Source organism: Meriones unguiculatus, chromosome 11 (genome assembly GCF_030254825.1).
Source record: "Meriones unguiculatus strain TT.TT164.6M chromosome 11, Bangor_MerUng_6.1, whole genome shotgun sequence".
In the NCBI taxonomy this organism is placed as follows: Eukaryota; Metazoa; Chordata; class Mammalia; order Rodentia; family Muridae; genus Meriones; species Meriones unguiculatus.
This window is the reverse complement of record NC_083359.1, coordinates 104333959-104343594: the sequence shown is the minus strand read 5'-3', so window position 1 is coordinate 104343594 and position 9636 is coordinate 104333959.

The following is a 9636-nucleotide window of genomic DNA, read 5'->3' as shown; positions in this document are numbered from 1 at the left end:
TTTTTAATTAGGTTCACACGGTAAATAATGCATTTGAAAATAGTACTATTTATTTGGGTAAAAGCCATACCCAATTTTTCATTCATTTTTCATCTCTTTTTGTGTTGTTCTTTCATAAAGCAGTTACTCTTCCCAAGTACTAGAGTTGGAGTGCTAAAAGCTCCTACTTACAATTTCACACTAGAGGGAGAGGCTTTAAAAATCTTATAAAGTTTGGGTTGGGGCTGGTGAAAGTGATTGACAGCCTAAGGATTGACAGCCCGAGTTCCATGCCAGGAGACCACGAAGTAGAAAGAACAGACTCCAGCAAGTTCCTCTGATTTCCACATGTGTTTAAGCACACACACACACACACACACACACACACACACAAATAATAATAGCATTAATAATTTTAACTAAATTTTTTACTTAAATTTATGGAAGCTAAAATGGAAACTATCTGATCAAGATTATACAGTCCCTAACCTGAAAACAAAAAGCAAAATCCAGACAACGATGACAATAGCCAAGGCTGTTCCCGTGTGCTGCAGGTGCCAGTTCTGGGCTCAGGCGTCATCACCAGCTGGGAAATGTAGCACATTGTTGGCTCCTTCGCCAGTTTGGTCAGCATGTCCTCTCCACACTACTGTGTGCTTTCCATATTTCCTGATACAAATATGGTTTTTCCACAGTAAAACTTGGGAGTGGGGCTGTCTGAAAGGGCACACACACACACACAGATGGGAGGCTGAGGCAGGACTTGGGGTGTTTAGTATTGGCTAGGTGACACTATGAGCCCACTATGCAAGCTTCGGTCACCCCACTGTCTCCTGTGACTCCATTCCAGGGCCTTGACCATGGCTCATGGTGAATGAGCATTCATGGAGTCCCAAGGACAAGGGTCACCTAAATGCCCTCATTGCTCTTTCTTCCCAAAGCTGGCCTTGCAAAGGCCTCGTGTCCTGCCCTGTTTTGATCTCCCTTGCTCCTAACGCTGAGGCTCCTCCTCGGTACCACTCCCTCTGAGGCTGTCATGCAACGTGCACATTCTAGAAACTAAAGTCTGACAGACTGACAGATGGCAGATGCCCAAATGCTTAGAGATGCTCCCAGAAGAGGAAAGATGGCATGTCTGCCCCAGACGTGCTCTAGAGCACAAAGTCAGGCTTACCTCACTTGCCAAAGTCAGGCTGGAGTTACCCAAGATGTCGTCTTACCTTAGGGAGAAGCTTGCTCCAGGTCATTTTAAAGCCATGGGGGTTTGCTTCCCCAGCAGTTCACAGCACAAGCCCTTTTTTATGACAAGGCAATTACTGATTCCAATGAACACTGATTGATAAGGATAATTAATAGGCTCTCATACTTAAAGACCAACTATTATCAACCCATGGTTCTGCAAAGTCATTCTGATTCCCGGAGCCTTTATCTTCTAGCTTAACATTTCTGTTCCACAAGCTTCTTCACCTTTTCCCATTCCTACAAAAATAAAACTTTCCTCTTTACCAGAACAAGAGGGAGTTCATACTGAAGCCAAAGATGAGTGACCATGGCCCCGAAACACAGGGTCCAGGAGTGCTGGTATGTCAGCTTCACACTAGTAAGTTGAGTCATTTAGGAAGAGGGAGCCTCAAAGGAGAAAAATACTCCACCAGACTGGCCTATAAGCAAGTCTGTGATGTATTTTCTTGATTGATGACTGATGTTGGTGGGCCCAGCCCATGGTGGGTGGTGTCATCCCTGGGCTGGTGGTCCTGGGTTCTATAAGAAAGCAGACTAAGCAAGCCATGAGGCTCAAGCCAGTAAGCAGCACCCCTCCATGGCCTCTGCATCAGCTCCTGCCTCCAGGTTCCTGCCCTGAGTTCACTCAGTGGTGGGCTGTTACCTAGAAGGGTAAACTCCTCCCCAAGTTGCTTTTGGTCATGGTGATTTTATTATAGCAGTAGAAACCCTAAGACACCTGGTGACCCTAAATACTGTGTCCTAATGTGGGAAGAGTTTCATGATGTTTCCAGAGTAACAGAACACAGAGAGTTACAAAGGCAGCCCTGGTTTCAAGCACAGTGGTGGACTCAACAGGTACATATGTTTCAGGGGAGCAAGAGTCCCTGACTTCGGCTACAGCTGATCTGATCTGATGGGCTGGCAGAAGCCAGGAGGTCCATTTGCATATCCAGAAAGGATTTTACCTCATAATCACAAGGAGGTTAGATGAAAGAGGTGGGCAATAAACGGCTATTTGGATAAAGAATGTTCAGTCCAGGTTGACTCTGGACCAGCAACATTTCAGCACTTCGGTCACCACAGTTTTTAACTGGTCAGCCTTATAGACTCTTTCCACAGATGTGTCTTTTTTCTGGGAACATCACTTCACTTCCTCCTACTAATGGCTTTTCTTTTTCCGTGTTATAATTTCTCAAAGCCTGTGTGCTGCAGAGAGAATAGTATAAAGAAAAGCTCTACCAACCCAACTTCCCAACATCACCCCTCACCAACACTCCCTGACCTTCCTGTGAAGGCTCAGGGAGCATCTCCAGCATAAGAGAGAGCAAGTCAAAATTCCAGTATGGATAGGGCAGGAGCTTGTGAGCCCCAGCCCTAGGTGAGGGGCTGGCTATTGGCAGCTGGAAAAGAAATAAACATTTTTCTCTGAGGATGTGGCCACTAGTTAGGTTGTCTGTGCTCCACTGGATGAGGCCACAGCCGGGCACATACAGGCTGCACTAACTGGATGCAGTGAGACATTTAAAAATAAAATAAAAAGAACTGAAGGGCACATTTGGAAGGGGGCACACAAGGGATCCAATGGGAGCTAGAAGAAGGTAGAGGTGATAAAGGTATGTTTTAATGTGTATGAAATTATTAAAGAATAAATTCAAGGAGAAGGGAGAGAAGGGGGATGGAGAGAGGAAGGAAGGAAAAAAAGGAAAGAAGTTGGTTGGCTGGTTGGTTGGCTGGTTGGCTGGCTGGTTGGCTGGCTGGTTGGCTGGCTGGTTGGCTGGCTGGTTGGCTGGCTGGTTGGCTGGTTGGTTAGGTCTGATGGAAACGCAGCCATGGGAGCAATCAGACACTTGTCTCAAGGAAGCTAGTCCTCAAGTATGCCAAGGCATTTTAACCTTAGTGTGTGTCAGATGTTTCCATGGGTTCAGAAGAGGGGACATCCAGGGCCAGGGAACAGAACAGAAGCACAGTAATGTGAGCTCTTGTTTCCAGTCCTGGCCCCACTGCAACTGAGCTAAGCAAGCCTCTCTAGCCTTTCTTTTCCTCATTGATAAAAGATAAAAATGAGGATGACGATGGATCAGGGGTAAGAGCACTTGCTGCACAACACAGGTACCTTCGTTCAGGTCCCCAGAAGCCACTTAAGAGTCCAGGAGTGGCCAGTCACACCCGTGACCCCCCTGCTGTGGTTGGAGCATGCAAACATGGCGCCACCAGCTCTGTCCTCTCCTCTTCCCTCTTCCTTGCGAAACCATTAGATGACATTCCTAAAGCTAGCCACCAAGGTCTAGTCTCTTATTTGGCCACTTCCTATTTCCTGACTGAAAGTCCAAGGGTCCAGCTACCAAAAAACAGAGGTCCAGCAATCAAAATTCATTCTTTTGCTACAATGTCCAAGCAGCACTTACCTTATTCTTCCCCTTTTCTCCTTAAAAACGCACACCTACTGAACACCTGCTGCTGTCTTCACCCAATACAGAGAGAGCACCCTACCCCTTGACCCTCAGGGTAATAAATCTCCTTCTGCTGAGAATTTGTAGTCTGTGTGCATTCTGTGCTGGCTCTGAAGCCTCTTTCAATGATCAGCAGAGACCAGAGGATTGCTGGGGCTGGATGGCCAGCAGCCTCGCTCTGAGTTCAGTCAGAGACCCTGTCAGGAAGAATACAGTGAAGAGTGGTAGAGCAGAACACTAATGCCCTACGCCAGCACGCACACACACGTTCGCACACACACACAGAGAAGGGAACTTTGGGGCAGTTCTGTAAGAATTTAATTAGATTTTATGTGGTGGTGGGTGTGGTTCAGTAATAATCTGTCTATCATGTGTGAAGCTCTGGATTCTGTTTCCAGCACTTCTCTCTCACTGTTTCCTTTTCTCTCTCCCTCCTCCTCTCCCTCCTCTTCTCTCTCTCTCTCTCTCTATCTCTCTCTCTCTCTCAAGCACACACACACACACACACACACAAAATCAGATCACACAAACAGATCACGTACCTGAGACATAGAAATGCTGAGTTCCTAGAAATTTCTGCTGTTTAATTCAACCAGCCCATGGCTTTATGGCAACCATAGCAAACATGAGCATCTAACAGCACCATGATTTTGATCCAGTGATGCCAATTTCAGACATTTGACCTCCAGGCTGTTAGAAAATACTTCGTCTCCTGCAAGAGTGCCGGATCGATGTTATTATTATGAAGATGCAAGCTTTGTTCTCAAAATGTGCTGTTCACTTGAAGAGAGGAAATAACCCAGTGAGTGGCCTCAGAGCAGCAGTAAGTGCCCTGGGCATGAAAACAAAGGGCTATGGGGCAAGACTATCTGAGCTCTCATAAATAGCACATACTTGAATTCTGAAGCAAAGGGAGAAGAAAATATAAAGAAAAAAATACCTTAATATACATTAAGAAAAAACCTACACATTTATAACAACCAGAGGTAAGCCGGAGTGTTTAAAGTCATAGATTTTTAAAGGAGGTGAAGTACACCAACAGAAAGGTAGCTGTTTAATTGGTATTTCTGGAAAATGGAATAGTATGTGTAAGTGTTAAAAAACATACCCAGAATGCACTGCTAACTTCTTTGAAAGTCGAGGTGAAAACAAAACATACTTGACGATTGTGTTAAGCTGTTTCCCCTCTGCTGTTTGAAATTTTCTGAAATGCTTTGCACATGCCTGCTCTATTTTGTCCCATTGGCATTAAGTAAGAAATAAAAAAAAAAAAATATTTTAAAAGACTTTGAAAAGAACACTAAACAAAAAAAGAAAAGATGAAGTAGAGAGAGACAGCAGGAGACAGCACCAGCCTCCAAAACAGAACAAAGGGCACTCTTATCAAATGAGCAACGGGGATGAAAACATCTGTTTCAAATTTGATGGCTTCAATGGACGGGGGTGTGGCTGCCTGTGCCTGGACCAGTGCAAAGAAGAGATAGGACATCTACTCCCTGACACATGGCTCAAGGGAGCCCCAGATAGCCCACTGATCACTGTCACCAGTAGAGTGTGGAGCATGGCTCGGACAGGCAGGGGGGCCCCTTTGCATGACTGTCAAAAAAGATTGGCATGAGGCAATAAGGTGGGAAGAGGGTGGCCCGCACCCGGCCGTCTGCAGCCACGCTCTCGTTCAGGTGTGGATACTAGGGCTCCAGGGCGTGGAGTGAGAACAACTTCCCAGCAGCTGTGTGGGCCTCCTCAGTGAGGAGGCCTGTGATGGCTCACTCTGGCTTCTATCTCAAAGAGCAGACGGTGAGAGCAATGGAAGGTTGAGGCAGCAGAAGTGAGAACAACAAAAAAGATAACCTTAGGAGTCTGCCAGGTTAAATAGCTAAAGCCCCTTTTGTTTGAGGTTTTGTTTTCATGCTTGATCTTGGTGTTTGAAACAAGGTTTCACTATGTAGCCCAGGCTGTTCTGAAACTCTACATCCTCCTGTCTTAAGCCTCTAAGTCCTGGATTTACAATTATCCACTACCATGCCTGGCTTTGAAGTTATTTTTTTTAAATAGTTCATGGGAGACAGAACAGGACCATGCATTTGACCTAAGTCTAACAATCAGACAGCTGGAGACAGAACCATACAGAGGTGCTCATCAAGCACACAGCACTTTCCCATCTCTGACACTGCCAGATACCTGCAGTATCTCATTTAACTCTCACAGTACCCCATCACCTCACTCTTCTGGTCTGGAGAACACTGATGTGCTAAGCCACAAGCTTCTAAGTGATTTTTGAGCTAGGATTTAAAATCTTACCACCTGCTTCACTAAAATAGACCAATGTAAGTTGGACCTAGTGGCTCCGCCCTTCCTGAGAGTTTGGGGCCAGCTGTCCTTGAGCAGTGGTCTAAACAACGTCTACCCTGACTCAGACAAACTGAGATGCCATCCCACCAAAGGTTCTGCTGGGCGACTGATGAGTGGTTACAGGGTTTCCGTGCCGAGCACAGGGGAGAGGTCACTCAGGAGTGTGGGTGATTAAAAGTCTTTACTCAGCAGGGATGATGGCATTCTCTCTTTCCAGCAGCCACATGGAAGAAACCTTAGCCCCTCCCCCCAAAGCTCTTGAGAAGGCCATGTTCTATTGGGGTAGAATTGAATACAGCTGGGAGGCTGAGTGGCAGGATACCCAGGTGCGGGTGCCATGGCCCTCCCACCTGCTCCTTCTATGAGGCAGTCATCAAGCCTGGCTGTGGTGATCCTAATCCAGCAGAACTCCTGAAGATGGAGCCAGTTTGGCTCCAAGGATCATCCTGTACAATCAGATGACCTGCTCTGCATAGAGAGTTATAGCAGTCAGGGATACAAACTGAGACTCTGTCCAGAACAAAAATAAATAATTATCACAGAAGAGAGAACAAGAGACCGTGACAATATAAGGCAAGAAGCAAGTTCAGGCTATAACTGTGTAAACACAGAAAGAACCAGAGCCCATGTGACCATAGAACCACAGACCCGATCCTGGAGAACACAAGTGGCCACCACCTCCAGCTGAGACTTAAGCCTTTCCCTAGTCCCCCAACCCCCTGACCTTTTCAGACTTACTGATGCCCGGTCATAGGTCATAGAAATGGTCCCACCCGGGGCAGCATCAAGCCAGAGCAAAAACCTCTAGGATCCTGGCTCCCATCACCTGTGAACCCTACAACTATCCTTTGGTTTCCCCTCTTGCCAAGCTGCCCCATGGTAGGTACTGAACACTAAATCCCACTTGTTTAACCCAGGCATATTCCTGGAGATGTCTGGCTGTAGGGCCTTGTCAGAGCGGTGGGCCACCCAGGTTTAGATGAAGAGTTTGATGCCCCTGATTTGGAAGCCTGGGTTCAGTAACTCTGCTGACTGTTCAAGGTGCCCCAGGTCTGGCTGGGAGGGGAGGGCAGCTGGGCTTGAGCCCCGGCATCTCCAGGAAATGCTCCCTCAGCATGTGGAGGATTTTGATTTCCTAGTGATGAAGCTCCGCTGAGTGTCTCTGGTATGCGGTCAGGTCTACATTGTTCTTGGATGATACCCTCTACCTGCAGGGAACTTAAACTCTAATTGCAGGCCAGGTGTGTGATGTAGCCCTTGCCTCTAATCCCAGAACTTGGTGAGCAGAAGCAGGAGGATCTAGAATTCAAGGCCATTTGGGGCTCCTTATTAAGGCCTGTTCCGTAATGGAATACTGGTCTGTGCTAAACATGTTGGCCTTGCCACTGTGAGAAGTGAGTTAAAACAGGAATAATGACATTTGCGACATCATGTACCGATGTTATTGTTTAAAGAGGCCCAGGGCTCCCCAAGTGTCCTGTCTCTCCCACCCCAGCCTTTTTCAAATGCTCACTAGGCAGGAGTGATGCTTTTCCCAATTATGCAGAAGGGCCAAGTGAGGCCTGAGACTTTTGTATGTTCTCTGACGATGTACTCCTGATGGACAGAGAGCAAGCGGACAAGCCCTGGGATCTGAGCCCAGATGGAATGCTCAAACCCTCTATTCCACAGTATATTTTTCAGAACACACGCTAAGTGTTTTAATAATATTTCTTCTCTACAGTCTTCTATACCCCAACTTCAATGGCACTTGGATCCAGTCAGACCTCTCTGCCTAGAACGTGCTAGTGAGTGCGAATTTTTATACCAAAAGCAAAAGCCACACCAAGAATATTAAATAAGCATCATTCCTCCCAAAAATATTGTGCTACTTCCTTTCTGAATGACTTTGAGGGTCCGATTATGGCCATGAATTCGCAGCCCTCCGGTAGGAAACTTTTGGGGCGTAGTTTCCTGACAGCGATAAGAGACTTGCTTCTTATCATGCTCCTTACTAGCCGGGACTGAGGCCCCACTCTGAGCGTTCTTTGCCCCCAGCTCCGGCCTCCTGTCTGGAAACACTGAGCAAAAGATTCTGAGTCCCATGCAAATTTACTTTTTGTAGGGCCAGCTAGAGGTCTGAAGTCTTCTGAGTCTAAATTGGTGGTCCTTCTTCTGTCCCTGACGCATGTGGCATTGTGGTGAAAATGTAAGAGTAACTTTTATTTGCCTGACTAACCTAGGCCTAGTCCTGGAAGCTTCTAAGCCTCCATACTATCTAATCTAGGCCTAGAATATGTTCAACCTCTGAAACTTACAACTGAGTTAGCTCGCTCTTTCTAGCTCTTTCTGAACACTAGCTGGCTGGTTCAACTCAGCTGTTCTGGCTCAAACTCCTCTCCAAGTTGACTGATCCAAACTGGCTTCTCTGACTGAATTGCTCTGCTTGGCCTCAAACTAGCTCCAGCAACCTGTTCTAATCTTCTGGCTCCTTTTCATCCTCTGGCTCGTTTTATCTAGACCTGTGTCTAGCTTGTTCTGTCTTCAACTCTGTAAACCGCTCCCAGTAAAACTGCCTCTGAATTCCACAAACTCAACTGTCACAAACTCAACTCCACCACACTGTCTCTCAGCCCACTCTCCACTGAACAGCCTGAACCGCACTGACTCAGAGATCTGCTGGATCACACAGACCTAGAAGGTCTTCGGATGTGATCACTCGCCAGAGCAGCCATGTTCTGATTTAAAATTCCTCTCCATGAAAGCAGAAGGAAATAGTCTTTCTTCTTGCCTCTCACCAGACCAAGATATGGCTCTGCTTGCACACACAGGGCGGGGCAGGATCTAATTCCTCTTAAGCAGGAGGGTGAAGGCTGAAGTCTGTAGTCCACCGCAGGGCCAGGGTAACAGCTGACATGGAGGAGGACGAGATAGCCAAGAGGAAACAATGTGGGAAATATAACTGGGGATCTGTTTTTACTGGATCTGTGTTTGCCTGCATGTATGCATGGCCTCGTGTGTGTGCTGTGCCTGGAGAGGCCAGAACAATGGCTCAGGCCTCCGGAACTGGAGTCACAGGAGGCTGTGGGCCTCCACGTGGGTGCTGGCAACCAAACGCTGGTATGTCTTCAAGAGCAGCAAGTGCTCTTCATTGCTGAGCCCGCTCCCCAGCCCTGGCAAATGTAATTGAAAAGGTGAAAAATCTTTTTGGCAGAGAGGCAGCAGGCTACAGTACCATGCCCACTCCCCACTCCACTTCCTAGCTAGTCATTCTCTGTTGCAGGATATTTGATTGCATTGTGAACTGGAAAAAAAAAATGTTTCTTGTGGTGTGGCTCAGTTCTAGCGCACACCTTTAGCCCAAGAGCTTGAGTTGACATAAGAAAACACAGGAAGGAGGGACATTGAGTTGAAGGGTATCTAAGATAGTGTGGAGAAGAAGGGGCTTTTTCCTTCTGGGACATCAGCTGAGAGGGTCAGCTGGGTGCTTTCTCTGCTTCTTGGAGCTAGCAGATTTTCATTCCAGCATCTGGCTCCTGAATCTTTATTGGTAAAATCTTTAAAAGCAACATCCCTCCCACATGCCAGTTCTGGTGTCTCTGTGTGATGCTTACCAGCTGAGGGGAAAGAGGGGGACTCGAGGCCAGCTTTA